Source organism: Motacilla alba, chromosome Z (assembly GCF_015832195.1).
Source record: "Motacilla alba alba isolate MOTALB_02 chromosome Z, Motacilla_alba_V1.0_pri, whole genome shotgun sequence".
In the NCBI taxonomy this organism is placed as follows: domain Eukaryota; kingdom Metazoa; phylum Chordata; class Aves; order Passeriformes; family Motacillidae; genus Motacilla; species Motacilla alba.
The window spans coordinates 12,102,483-12,117,710 of record NC_052046.1 but is presented as its reverse complement, the minus strand read 5'-3'; the positions used below and the strand labels follow the sequence as shown (position 1 = coordinate 12,117,710).

The following is a 15,228-nucleotide window of genomic DNA, read 5'->3' as shown; positions in this document are numbered from 1 at the left end:
GAGGAAGGTAAACATTTTTCTTCCAGGCTGAACAAGCTCAGTGGCTTCAGCAGTTCCTCCTAAGTCTTGTCCTCAAGAACTTTCTCCACTTCAGTCCCACTTCTCCTGATACACTCTAATAATTCCATGTCCTTATCTCTTTATCCTGTGGCACCGAAAACTCTCTCCAGGACTCAAAGTGAGGCTCCACCAGTGCATAACAATAATTTAGCATATTTTGGTCCCAAACTTCCTCTGCATTGCTGGAAGTTTCCCTTTCAATTTAAAATTTTAATTCTTAAGATGATCTATATGAAGCTGTGTGTATCCTTTAAAAAGCAAGTTATGCCATAAAAATGTCAGTTGAAAAAGCCCTCAAATGTAAACTCTTACCATTGACTGCGTATCTTACTGCAGCAGCTAACACTTGAATCAAGAAAAACTTCAGAAAAGATATTAATGTAAACACACATAGTTTATAAAGACAAAAATAGCTTTACTAACCCTTTTGTAAACATACAGCTTTCAGCAAGGGCCCATACAGTCATTATTCAAACTCTTCTTAACCAGGCCCGCCCATTTGGTGTACTCCCTTAATCAGCTCTGCACCGCGTATGTATCTATAAACAGATAAGTTAGTCTAGGAGAAGCCATCCTCAAGGATCTGTAATGGACTTCGCACCTTCAGACACGTCAAGACAAAAAGCAAACTACTATGCCAGTGCAGTGCAAATTACTACTCACCTGTGAGATAACCACACGATTTTGATGGAGGCACTCTTGTATTACAAACAAGTCTCCAGAGAAAATTTTTCTAAAGACTTAAAATTACAACTTATCAGGAGATTTTAATAAGTGACAGAGCTTTAACCCACAGTGATAGCTCTTCCTGCAGAATACCATGGCTCTGCACTAAAGGATGTGAATTCTGCTGTTCCAGGGTCAGAAGAAAGAAAAAAACTCACCGAAACCTAATTGATACACAAAATTCCTAAACCTCACTGTTTTAAACAGCTGAATTGCTATGGCTGACATAAGTAAGACATCAACTTTGAGACGATAAATAAAGTTGATATAAAAATCCCCCTACATAATTCGATCTTCACAAATGGCAATTCTGCTTTATTTTTACCTCATGCAACTCTTGAGAACAAGTTTTTAGATAATATCCATGGCATTTCAATATCAGTATTTAAACAGTAAAATATTATTATATCAAATACTGGTTAAACCAGATTTGTGTGGAAGCCAAAAATATTTTATTTACATGGGTGAACACTGAGATTTAAAAATCACTTTAATAAAACTACTTTATTTTGGGACCAGGTACCAGACTATTGGTTCCTTACTCCTGGTGTTCCCTTGTGTGCATGCACACAAACATCAGGTTTCTCCTTAACTGTACCTTTTGTTAATTCATGCACCTCTAGCTTTCCCCTTGTCTGAATCTTATGAATGTTGCACTAGTCACACACATTTGATACTTGGCTCTCAGTAGTATTATCTGTAACAGTCTGGGAGTGCCTTATTTATATTAATTTCTAATTCACAAATAGTCATTACAAGAAATAAAGCTTGTTAGGCTCACTACCTTAAAGTCTTGCTACATTATGGCATTAAAAGTACATGGAATACATTTAAGTTATATTCCATATAATGACATATCATTCCAAAAAAAAAAAAAAAAGGGTGAATTTTCCAAATCTCTAACACCTTCAGAAACGTGGCAGTATTTTCTACTTTTTCAACACTTCACACTCTTGAAACTGGTAGACTTCATGAGTACTTTAGCTTTCACTTGAACGTGAAGTATTATGCAAGTTCCAACTAGAGGCTCAGAAACAAGAAAAGCAAGTATCCCACTTGTTAAATATTTTGTTTATTTACATTTTGAATAAATGGATGTTATTATATATTTACCTGAAGATCTACTTGGCATTGTCCAATAATGTACCATCTGTTTGTTTCATTGCTAAATCATTCATTTGAATGTAACCTGATGAAGAGGCTCTCCAAATCAAGTCACTGTCTTTCTAACAAAGTAGATAAGGAATGTTCACAATATTTATTCCATTAATCCTGTCATAAGGGTGCTAGCCTTCAGAAGAAGGTTTAAACAAAACAAAAAAAAGGAGCTTGCAAGTGGAACAGCTAATTTAAAACTACATTGACTTTTCCTCAAAATATCCAAATCTGTGAAACTAAATTATAATGCTATAATTCTTCATGTACAGTGCTCAACAGTCTATTAATGTCATCTAGATCCTTCTATATGGGTGTTTGGCTCAAACCCAAGCCATTCTAGAGTCACTGTGAGACTTGTTACTCAATGGCCAACATTCATGTAAATGAATGTGAGCTATGTAAAATTTAAGAGACATCCTTCATTTACTTGAAAAAAGTATCTAGAGCAAACAAATCATGGCTATGGACTCTGGTTGTCTGAGGTTGTCTCACTGTGTGAAAGAAATGGAAACATATACTCCATTTAAATGGAATTTTGATTTAGTGGTACAAGAAGACAACTATATTATGTATTTTTCACAGGCACAACACTCAGTGTTCTTGAAAGAGTAACAAAAAACTTTCAAAGGAAAAGCAGTTCAGGCTTGAGTTAACAGATGCTGGAATGACACATCACTTATAGATAAGTAAACTAAAAAATTATTCAGAAAAAAAATCCAGAATTTTATAGTTTGGATAAACTAAAGTAGGTTTGTTTTTTTTTTTTTCTATAAGAGTTTTATAAGAGTTTCTATAAGAGTTTTAAAGCTAAACTGTATCTCAAACTAAATCTGCTTTAAGTTAAATTATTTGCTACATTTTTTTTGATAAACATGCTGATAGAATAATTAATTTTTAAGGCCTAAGTGAGTACAACCAAAAAAGGGAAGACATCTTTTTTCATCTCTGAGACTTTTCAGTACCTGATATTCTGCTATCCATTTAATTCACTGTGAATTACACAACAGAAGAAAGCTACACATGAGTATAAGTAAATTATTTATTTCGAAAGGAGGAATGTATATGGCCTAGTAAGTTTATGATGACAAAAGAAGATCTGCATCTTATCTCACCGAAAGTTCATCGTCAGGAGACTGAAATGTTTGCCAGCATGTTCTAAATGATACAAACACCAGTGAATGTGGATCTTAATTGCAGAGATTAGCTGACTAGAAGTTTCCACTACCATTAATGAGCTAAACTGAAGAATATCAGAATATGTTTTCTGTCCTAGCAAACAGAAGATTTCACAAATCACATGCCTGGAAAGATTTCAAGGAGAAGAAACATTTACAAAACCAAACTAATCTCTCTCAAGAGAAATGCATTTAATATAAAGCTTTATTAGAACGTATCTGAATGACAATATTACCTTAAAAAATTGACATTATTGCCACAAAACAACTGCAGATTTATCCACTGGGGAATGATTTGGATACAGAAGGGGAGGGATGAGCTAAAAAGTCAGTGAGGAATTGGTTGATAAAACTTTGAAAGCAGACTGATTTTGGAGAAAAAACACTCAATTAAAACAGGAATGAAGTCTTGCAACTAATCGGCTGTGGTAACAACAGTTGGATACATATTCTACATGCAGCTCCACATGGACAGTTCTGCCATCCCAGAAGGACTATGCATGGACTTCTTCCTATCCTCAAAATTGAGTACCTTTAACAGACACTAACAGCTCAATACCAAGCCTTTAGCTATAAAAAGCTAAGTCATATGAACAGCTTGATCACAGTTTTTATCACTGAGAATCCCCAGCCTATTCCAATCTCAGATTGATTAAATGGTGCTTTTTGTGTTCACTGGTTTGTCTGATCATTGAAAGAGAAATTTCATCCACAATTTCTGTGTGAAAGCTACAACTTGTAAAGAATTTACTGCATTTCCTCCTTAATAATCATCCCACAGACACATAATACATCTGTTTATAAAGGAATACTTTCTTTCTCCTAGACAAATCTTGCAAGCTTTTAATTACTGGGTCGACTTACATCTTTAACAATTTAAAGACTTTTCAAATGTTGGACATTTTATCTCTGTTTCAATTCTTTTTTTTTTGCTATTGCCAAGTCTCTTAATATCCTATTCAATAAACTGAGATGTATTCAGCTTCCTGAATATTCTTGAATTAGCTGAAGTTTCAGCATAAATCTCTGACATTTTTCCTTTTCAATGTCTTCTACCATTCTTTTTAGACTGCTGCCATTGTAACTAGACAGAGAACTCAATGGGTATTGATGAAATACAACATTAACATCATGACCTTTACCAATGTCATTAGTAGAAGTTCATTCTCTGTGCGCATGCATTTTTACAGGATGTGTATCTGCTTTTCTGCAGCCTCATTCTAGGAGCTTATACATGACTAACCCTACATGACTTTATCTTCTGTGTATGGTTTCCCATGCTACTGTTTTCTAACACTAACCAACGCACTAACCAATCTGCTCTCAGAGTCAGTGGTTAATACTTAGTGGCTAAACTCAGGTTTTACTAGATGTATTCACACTTTCTCTGATAAAATCTGTTTTAATTAAAATAATTTATAAAAATATAGAAGTTTTGAGGCAATAGTTCAGTCTTATGAAATTGCCTTAGAAACATGTTGTTTTGATTACTTCAGATTATCAGTTTTAAGATCTCTTCCTATTAGCTAGCCCAGTTGATAGATGACAAATGTCTCACATGTATTTACAAGATTAATCCTTTAAAAGGCAGAAACAAAACTTATTGGAATTAACAGAAAAAATTTCAAAATATTTTGGAATGTAATTTACTGCTTATAAGTTACTAATGGATACTATACAAAAATTTATAAACGGTTTTATTAAATAAACAAGAGAAACTTCTTTCACAAAAACCCATACCTAATTTCCATGGTATTCCATCTCACTTGCGAAATGGGATTTATTGGCCTTAAACAGAATTTTCTGAACTGGAAACTTTTCCAGTCTTCATCATCTTCCAGTGAAACCATGCACCTTTGAAATAACTATGAGCTGAGAAATCTAACTACAGGCGGTTCCAATTCAGTCCATGAAAAATGAAAACCACCCAACACACATCCCTAAACAAGCAACTTAACAGTGGGATTTTAACTAAAACATATATTTATATAACATGAGGACCCTGATAAGAGAAACAACTTAAAATTTCATTACTCAAACAATGAAATTACCTGCAATTCTAAACGTCAAAAATCACAAAGCAAATATTTTCACAGAGTTTTGATCTATAGGATATTAAGTATCATTAGTCATTACTATGTAGCTTTAATACAGAATCAGATTTGAACATTAATCATTGTAATTTAATTTTATTTTCTTAGATACAATGCATATTTCATCTTTGTAAGGAAATGTGCCAAAATAAATCCTTATCTACTCCACTTCCTTATTATCAAAGAAAAACATTTTAGTTTAGTTTACTAAGTCTATTGTACTTCCCATTAGTACGAGAATAATCAAAGAATTCTGTTCATTTGAATAAGATGCATATCTCATGAGAAAACAGTCCTTTAAACTGATTTAGTTCTAGGTTAAAATTATCAGTGAATATGTGAGAAGAAAGGATTCCATCTTTATAAAATAGAAGATGCAATATATTTCTTATGGGAGAAGACTGGAGAGGAAATTGCCAGTGAAAGATACTTGTGGAACAAAGTCACCACAATGGACCACAATGCAAGTCACCACAATGGACCACAAAGTCACCACAATGGAAGTATTTGCCCAACAACTGTGTATGACCCTAAACCATGGGAAATCTCCTATCAATTTCACAAATGAAATTTCCCATCTTCTTCCCTATCTGATATTAAGTTGAGCTGATAGAAATACTAAAACTTCCAGTTTTCCATCATTTCTATTCTGCCAGAAGTTACCCCCACAGCTAACAAAATTGCACAAAAGTATTCTCTTTTCTCAGTCGAGGTGAGCCAGGACCAGAGAAGACGTAAGAGAAAAGCTTTTCCAGTCTGACTGAAAGGGGTTAGGAAACAACTTTCAGGGAAGCTTAACCATATGACCCAAGTAGAGCACAATGCAGGTGAGAAGTGAAGTACTGTGTGCTCTGGGATAAAAGAAGCAATAATACACACAAAAAACGTCTGCCTTCCCAACACAAGCTAAGAATGTTGCAATTGCCTAGCAAAAACCTTTGAAAAGACTGTCCCTTCTTGCTCTACTCACTAGACAGTTCTAAAATGAGCAAACTCTTCAGGAAGTACAGAGATACTGTGAATGCTTAAATTCTGTGCTTGCCAGATAAATCAACTAATTTTTTAAATGTATACTTTCATATGATGCAAAAAAATACTTTCAAGTTTCTTGCTGTAGTAAAAAACTTTACCTTGGTAAAACTAAAAATAAATCTGTTGACAGAACTGTATTCCTCTATGTTCTAAATTAATTCTGAAATTTTTCCTAAACTGTAATATTGTACTAGGAATAAAAGTATCTAATAAAAATCTTGAAGAAACATTTTCAAACTTAATGATTTCCATTTCAATACGGAATGTGGCACAGTAAGTGAATGTATATATGTATACAAACCTACAAACATATGTGCTTCAAATAACTTGGCAAGAGTTATTTCTTTTTTAAGATGGAACTCAAAGTTATACTGTTCCTCTGGCAAATTCAATTGTTTCACCATAATGTTATTTGCATTCCCTACCCTATAAAGTATATGATGCAACTAGATATGATTCAGGGTGATCTTTCTGGTGAGTAGGTACTTTGGACCCCAAAGCAGGTCCTACTCTCTGTAACATGCCGGTTGTTTCAAGAAATAAATCTAGAAAGTGGAAGCAAAGCCTAAGACAGCAATTAAAGATTTTTAAATGATCCCCCAAATGAAGGTAAAACATCAGTAATTATTTTCAAGTATGCTCTTTCCAACTAGCCTTCAAATCTGCAAAGACAGATGCAGTGTTGAAGCTTAGGCTGCAACAAGTTTATACAAATGTCTTGGTAGTAGCCCTGGCATTTCTTACAGTTCTCAGCAGTTTTCAAAGCTGCAGATGGACCAGTGTTAACTGTATTCATTCCATACAAAATGTTTCAAACACTGAAGGTGTTAGGATTATTAATATTTATTCAAAGCCTGCTTCAATATTGTACTTTGGTGCTTTTAAATGAAACAAGTACAGTCTACGTAACAAGCTTTGTCACTGTATTTCTTCAAATACATTACTCAGAAAAAATCTATAAATTCTGCAATTCAGCAAGACAATATAACTACACTTACACTAAACCACGTAAGTCCAAATTCAGCGCTCAACTATGAAATCTACGGTTTTCATATGCACCGTATTCCTGATATGTAAAAGCATTAAAGAAAAGGAAAATTATAACTTAAGTTCTTGAGTTGTCAACAATGCTGTTCCAAGCCTTAGCAGCCTTAGAGTTCAACAAACTCCAGAGTTGTATTCACTTTCAGTGTAATCAGCTTAGGCTGAGCTGCTGTCAACCTGGAGTAAGCAGACAGTATGTAACCTGAAGCTTAGAGTCTATAAATCTAAGGAGAAATGCCATATCATCCTATCTTCACAGCCAGTGGAGCTGTACTTCACAGTGCACAGCCAAGCAGGCTGGAGATAGCAGATCTTGTGCACTCCTGAGAACATACAAAGTATGTGGTCCATAACAGGTGACTTGGCTCTTAAGCTTATGGGGCACAGACTTCAATTAAAGAAAAACAGAATCATCTGGGCTGAAGTTCAAGACAAGCTGAACAACTTTGTGGGAATAACTGATTGTTCCATGGGCAGGGAAACTAACTGCTGGCCATTTTCAGCAGTGCTATTCCAGACATGCTCAAATCTTTTTTCTGTCAAATTACCAGGTTCAATACTGTCCTGAGCCTAATAAAAAGCTACAAAACAGTTGTCATGACAGAGAAGTCATACATTGATAGTTCCCACCTAAAGAGACTGAAACAAGGCAGCTAATAGGAGAAGATGAGACAGCGGGCATTCTAGATGCAAACCTAGTTAACAGGATGGAAACAGTTAACATATGAAGACGAAAAGGTAAGCTGAGATAGAAGTCATCATGAAACAGCAGTGTTCACTAAGACATAGCAAATTTCAGAAGTCCCTAGCAGTGTCTAGGACATAACAGACATCCTAAAGGACAGAAAAAAATCATCTGAACAGCAAAAATTACCTGAACAGCAATGGTTGCAAACAGCAGATATATACTATGCAAACTACTCATCCTTCATTAACTGTATTTTGCCGCTTGAAATTACAAAAAAGACACTGGTAATATTTACTAAGCAACAGTACATGGTAAAACAGAAGTTAAAAACCATATTCCATAGAGCAGAGTAACTTTATATTTGAAACATGCATTTGACAAAAGACTAAGAATTCAATTGTGCCTTAAATGCAAAATTCTACTTCTGAAGATTTGAAGCTACTTCACTGAAATAATTAGAGACAGATCTGCACTGAAGTTGTCCCTAAATAACTTATCACAGAGGTCAGTTTGTGATGGCAGTAAATACTCTGTAGGATACCTTTTAGAGAGTAGGAACACTAACTTAATTTACTAGAGGATGAGAGAGGAAAGACTTGTGAGAGGACTGCTCTACACTAAACCAGCTGTTAATAAACCATAACCCAAGCTGCAATGACAGATCATAAAGTTCATGACTGCTAAATTTCAAGTTTGGCTGCGATTCTGCTTCTAAAATGAAAAAAATATATGAGAGTAGGGACAGAGAACACCTGTTGCTGGAACATTTAACATCACTGACCTCTCTTGCTTATTCTTACAGCACTACCTATCACATTTGCGATAAGAAAACATCCAAATAACAAAAACAACATTATCCATTTCCTCTGACTTCTTTGTTATTACATAGACATCAACTGATATTTTGGAATAATATAAACAAAGAGTTAGTTATGTCTTAAAACACAGGGTGTTTTTAAAGGTCACTCTGCTCAGGTGCATTTCCAGAGAATAAAAAACTTTTTAAAGACTTCCTAAATTCCAAAACTTTTTTTTCACTTTTAGGCAATATATTAATGTTGGAATTTCTGTTGCTATCACCCTTAATGCTGTTCTGTACATTTATCCAACATACGGCTGCTAAAATGAAAGATCCTCGCCTTAATAATTATATCTTCCAAATAAGCCCAATAATGTGGCAAAGGATCTATAAGAAAGACAGTGTTTGTACACACACTGTATCTGAACCTCATCTAGAATGGCAAGGAGTACATGCAATGGAAAGGGACGGGTTATTCAGGAATAGTTGTGGCATATTTAAAGTTCTAGGCAACATATAGCCATAAATGAAAAAAGATAGCATGAGCAAGAAAATGGCTCAAGTTAATATCAATACTGATGGAAGCTTTGTGTATATACTTTTGAAACAGTGAAAGGTTGATATAATTAATTAGTCTCAAATTCATTAAAATTTAAATTATCTGTAATGCAAACTTGAGAATTACTGCAATTTCATGGAGAAGATAATTGCTTTCTTATGTTTGTCTTTCTTTTAATATAATTTTGTTCTAATCACATGAAATATTGGGAAGTTGAAGCACTGAGTATATCAGAATTCCCATATATGAAAATCTATACACAGCATTTATTCTAGTTTAAAAATACTCTCAAATAAACACCTACTTTAGCTAAATCTCTAGGCTAGTGTTATTCATTCATATACTTACACTTAATCACCAAATTACTGACAGAACTGACAACTTTCTTACTTCCTTCTGCAATTAAAAGGCAATAAATGCTTAACAAACTGTAAAAGCCCCCCAAAAATATTATTCATCTGTAATCCCAGAGTAATGAAACTATTTGTTTAAAAATAAGACCAAAAAGAAAACCAAACCTGGCTATAACATGAAAAAAAAGAAAGAGTATAGTATTACGTGTTTCCATCATCTGGAATATTTTCAAGGAAAATAAAATGAAGTGAGCGTACTGAGATTTGTATGTATCCACTAACAACTGCATTGGTGGGCAGGAACTTATACAAGTAAAGAGGAATTTTCATATTTATTCCGTCACTGCTGTGTCTAGGCTATGGCTCTTTTCAGTGTGCAAACTGACCAGCTTCTGTTCCTCTCATAAAGGAGTCTGATGGAACTGTGTTATTTTCTTGTGTAGTTTTTCCTGCGTTCAACATTGTGTCCTTGAACAGTGATCCAAAACTCACTGAGACTCCCTGCTGGTAACCTGTATTTCTGCAGTCTGAAGTAATAAATTTACAAATAGCCTAATAACTGCACATTAAAATATATTATCATCAAAACCTACTTCCAGGATTTTTTAAAATGTTTGGCATATTTGAATGCCATGCATAAGTCACCCATGTATAAGAAATAGATCACCTCTCAAAATATTTCATTTACAATAGCAATTCTAACAGCCTTCATTTGAACTACTTTTTAGTTCAGATTACTAGTACACTCTTAGTCATGTGAAATCAAAAGAGACTGTCACATACATAAAAAGACTATCCCTAAGTGAGTACTTGAGCTATAGCAGGTTAACATCAAAAAAACACGGATTTAAAATATTTGAAAAGCATTTACTTAAAACATATTAAAAATGTGTTACTTTCAATTGACCCATGACCACTTGGAAATTTTGCTTTTTAAATTCTTTATGCATTATGAAAACTCCTGTTTCAACACGCCATTCAGAAAATGCCATTTTCTTTTCTTACTTTATTTTTAAAGTGTATGCAGGCGGCAACCATTCAACTAAAGATACAGACAGTGTAAATGCTACAGGAATCAGATAAAATACAGTCTAATACTGATTCATTTGGTTTATGAATGACTGTTTTCCCTAGAGGAGGTATAAATGCTATCTAGAGCCATACAATACAGAATTAGGGTTTAACAGTACATTAACATCCCTCAAATGCTCTCCTGTGTCCTCCTTCAACCTCAAACCCTGCCATTCAGTGTGCCCCAAGGAGCATGACACACATGCTTCAACTACTATTTTCAGCACCTTCCAAACTCCTGGAGTATTACTGAAAACCCTTAAATCTTTTCTTGCAAGCATCTTCAAAAAATAGATGGTTCTGGCAATCAGGTTTGGAGTACACAGAACCTCTCCATATAGAAATACCATGTGAGTAGAGAAGTCTCTGTTTAAGAGACAACTATCACTGTGCTTTACTGTTCTATGTGATGTCCAACACAGATTAAAACCAGCAAAAAGAGATGTTCAGCTTTCTGTCATAGCTGTTAAGAGCATCCCACATATCCCACATGTGGTATCATCTTCCCACATCCCTACAGCATGACCCTCTAAGGGATCCCTTTTTGGTACTTAGTGTCAGGTGTATACACATGCCAGTTGTGGCAGTTCCTCTTTTCAATGTGAGGATTAAATTGCAATTTGTAGATACACACATAGCATCAACATTCCCTCTAAAAAGTTTCAGAGCAGTCACTGTACTTAAGGTAATTTATTCTTACACCAATGTCTAGAAAAAATTTTGGAACAAAACTAATAGGAATATACGGTAGAATTTCCAGAGTTTGTCTTCACTGCACACAAGATCAGCAGCGCACTCTCAGGATAAAAGAACGAAGAGTAGATGTTTGCACGATTTCCTCTGATATGTAATATTCTAAAGCTTCTAATTTCTCCTCTTATGGGTATAGATGGTCTTGTTAAATTATGTGAGAGTGTAATATGTCAAGGTCTATGAACGTCAAAGCACATTAATGTATGTCAGGAATGTCAAAACGGTACAGGCAGGTCTCTTGCCTTGTAGAAAGATTGGTTTGTTTTTTTGGTTTTTTGTTTTTTGTAGTTGGTTTTTTGGTTGGTTGGTTGGTTGGTTGGATTTTGGTTTTTTTTTTTGTTTAAAACTATAAACATATGTACCAAAAATCTCTATGTACCAGAGCCACATAAAGCTAGACTGGCCTTTGTCTCACCATCTTGCTTGAGACAAGACCTTAACAGTTAACTTTTTCACACGAACACCACACAACTCCAAATACAAAACCATTGCAAAAGTATTGTACCTTGAGCATCTAGACACTACATTATCAACAGTAATGCAGCAAGAAATTACATCTTAATTATTTACTGTCATTGCATAACATAAAGATATAAGAAACATCTGGCTACATCTGATCATAGGTTATTTAGCCCTGTATTCAGAGTCTGGTCATTACAGTTCATTCCCTTCATTCCACCTTACTATCCTCTGTCAAATGAACTGTCGTATGAAAGGTATAATAATGCCTATTGCATTTCCTATCTGTTTATAAGTGCTTTAAAACTTGTATATTTCTCATCCCTCTTTAAACTTACCTCCATGTCCTCCTGTGACAACACATTACAGAATAAATCTGAGCAGCACCCAATTTTTTTTTCTTTTATTAGTTCTAAACTTTACTATATCCACTTTCAAGAAATACCTCTTAGGTTTCAAAGAGGTTTTTAAAAACAACAGTTCCACATTCAGCTCACCTATCATCTTGGACATTCCACAAACTTTGATCTCAAACTCCCCTGCTTAGACCTCTCTTCCCTAGAATAAAGACTGCCAGTCTTTTGGTCTGACCTGAGAAGCCCACAGTATTCAAAATTCAAGTTTTCTTATAATTACATTGTTTTCTTTGCATGCAACATAAACCAAGTTTTATGTTGGTTTTTAACAGTTTCAGAAGTTTCATATTTCAGCCAGCATTTAACTAAGTGCAAATCTACTGGCTTGAACAAAAAAGCCAGCTTCACAAATTGATGAAACACTATTCTTTAACACCTAAGAGTCAAGTATAAATTCTACGCAAAATGTCGAATAAACAGTATTAAATGGAAAAAATCTAAACCGGTTGGTACAAATTCCATTTACTTAAAATTCAGAAAACCTGTTTCCTTTAAGCATAAACCAATAAAAGTTTCAATTATGTCTTGCTGACACAGACCATTTCTTTCTTTAGATTTAAACTCTCTGCCTTGACACATAAGTACTCTTATGTTACTCTCCTACACAAAATACTCTCTGAGAATACCATACTAAAGCAATCTTACAGAAGTTATTTTTCCTCATTCAGAAATGACCACCAAAAAGAAGTCAGAATCTCACATGATACTGGTAAAAATAGCTGGTATAATTCCAGCAAATGCTGTCAATTAGAATCATTAAAGTTGGAAAAGATGCTGAAGATCATTGAGTTCAACCAGTAACCTAAAACTGCCAGATACCCCACAAATACATATACCTAATCACTTCCAGGAATGGCAATCCCACCCGTTCTCTTGGACAGTCTGTTCCAATGCCTGGCCACACTTTCAGAGAAGAATCTTTTACTAATTTCGCCTTGGTGCAACTTGAGGCCCATTTCCTATTGCCCTGTCTCTTGTTAACCTGGGAGAAGAGATAGACTGGCACCTGGCCACACCCTCCTTTCAGGTAAGGTCTGTCCCATCCCCGCCCCCCTCCACCCGTGCTAGCCTCTTCTTCTCCAGACTCAACCCCAGTTCTCTCAGTTGCTCCTCATCAGACTTGTGGTCCAAATTTACGAATGAAACCTATATTTTCGAAGGTGTGCTACTCACTAACTCAACTCACCTTCACACAACATGGTTAAAGAAAATAACATTAAGGCTTTTATTTATTTATTTGAATGAATTATGTTTTTTAAGCTGACTAGATATTGCCATGATCAGATGACCTTCCCTACTCAGCCATTTTAGCTCTGCAGGCTTGCTGTGGGTCAGCAGCGCCCGGGCAGTGCTGAGGACAAACCCCATCGCAGAGCACCGAGCACGGCACAGCCGGCCCAGGGAGGGCATGGTCCCGCTGGGCTCAGCCTCGGGGCGGCCCCACCTGGGGCCTGCTGGGCCCTGCAGGTGGAGAAGGATGGGAAGGTCCTTCAGTGAATTCTGAGGAGGGAAACAGAACTGGAACCTCCTGTGAGGAGCAGCTGCAGTCTTTGGGCTCGTCCACTTTGGAGAAGAGGAGGCTGAGGTGTGGCCTCACTGCTCTCCACAGCTTCATGAGGAAGGGAAGGGCACAGGGAGGTGCTGAGCTCTGCTCCCTGGCATCCAGGGGCAGGATGCATGGGAATGGTTCAGAGCTGTGCCAGGGAAAGTTCAGACAGGACACCAGGAGGCATTTCTTTACTGATAAGGTGGTTCCAGACCAACACAGGCTTCCTGGAGATATGGTTGATCGGTGAATTTCCTTAACAACAGGCTTTAACTTCTGGACAGCTCTGAACTGGTTGGACAGTTGGATGATCATTGCAGGTCCCTTCCAACTGGAACTATCATTTTCAATTCTCATTCACAGCTCCAATCTTAAGACGAATTATTAAACTTTGGAGAGATTTTAGTTTCTGTTACTATTAAATTTCACAGACACAGTGTGTTCAAGCCCAGTGGGGCAAATTAAGCAATACAAGTTGTTTCTTTCCACAGGTCATATCCAAATCCTTGAAAGACCTGTCACTAGCATGAAACACAATGCTATCAGTTTAAAATACTTTTCTTGAAATTTCAGCCATGTAGTGTCTGTGAAAATGTAATTATGCAGCCATTTATAGTAGTGTTTATCTAGTTTTCTCTTACTTGTCCAGACCGTATTAATTCACAGCAATTCAAGTATCAGGAATGTACTGAGTGCGTTCTTGGTAAATTAGTTAGGAGACTTGATTAGACGGGAGAAAATTAGACAATCTTCATCATTTATAGGATCTTAATTTGTTTTTCATGATCTACAAACTACTCAACCTTATAAAGAAACTCTAATAATGTCTAATTGCATTCAAAATATCAACAAACTGTCTAAAGTTTTCTAGTCTAAACTATTCTAGCATTTAATAATAATTCCTATTATGGAAGTAGTACCTCTGTGCCTAAAATCTGGAACAATATACAGTTTGCTCAAGTGTATTTTTAAAATTTAATTTCTCCATAAAGCACAATGTAGTATTCAGGCTTTTTTCCTTCTGACACAGTCTTATCAGAAACTGTGAATTTTCCCCTTAAAATATTATTTTCATGTCCCCATGTGTTAAACCAGCAAGTCAGTCCCTTTCAAGGGAAAAAGAAAACAAAGCATGTTGTTTAAAGAAATTGATAATTGAAGTCTTCTTTTTACAGGGGACCACTCTACAGATACATTAGTGGGGAACATCAATCCTTACTGTCACTCTAGAGTAAAGGAGATTGCATATTTGAAACATCAGTAAAAAAATCATGAACCTGCTACTGACAGCTGCAG

General features: G+C 35.6%; 1 protein-coding gene across 1 annotated transcript in view; it reads right to left on the bottom strand.

The window, feature by feature from the left end:
• The window catches only part of WDR70 (WD repeat domain 70), a 126,940-nt gene that overhangs the window by 67,530 nt on the left and 44,182 nt on the right, over nt 1–15,228 (bottom strand). The window lies entirely within an intron of this gene.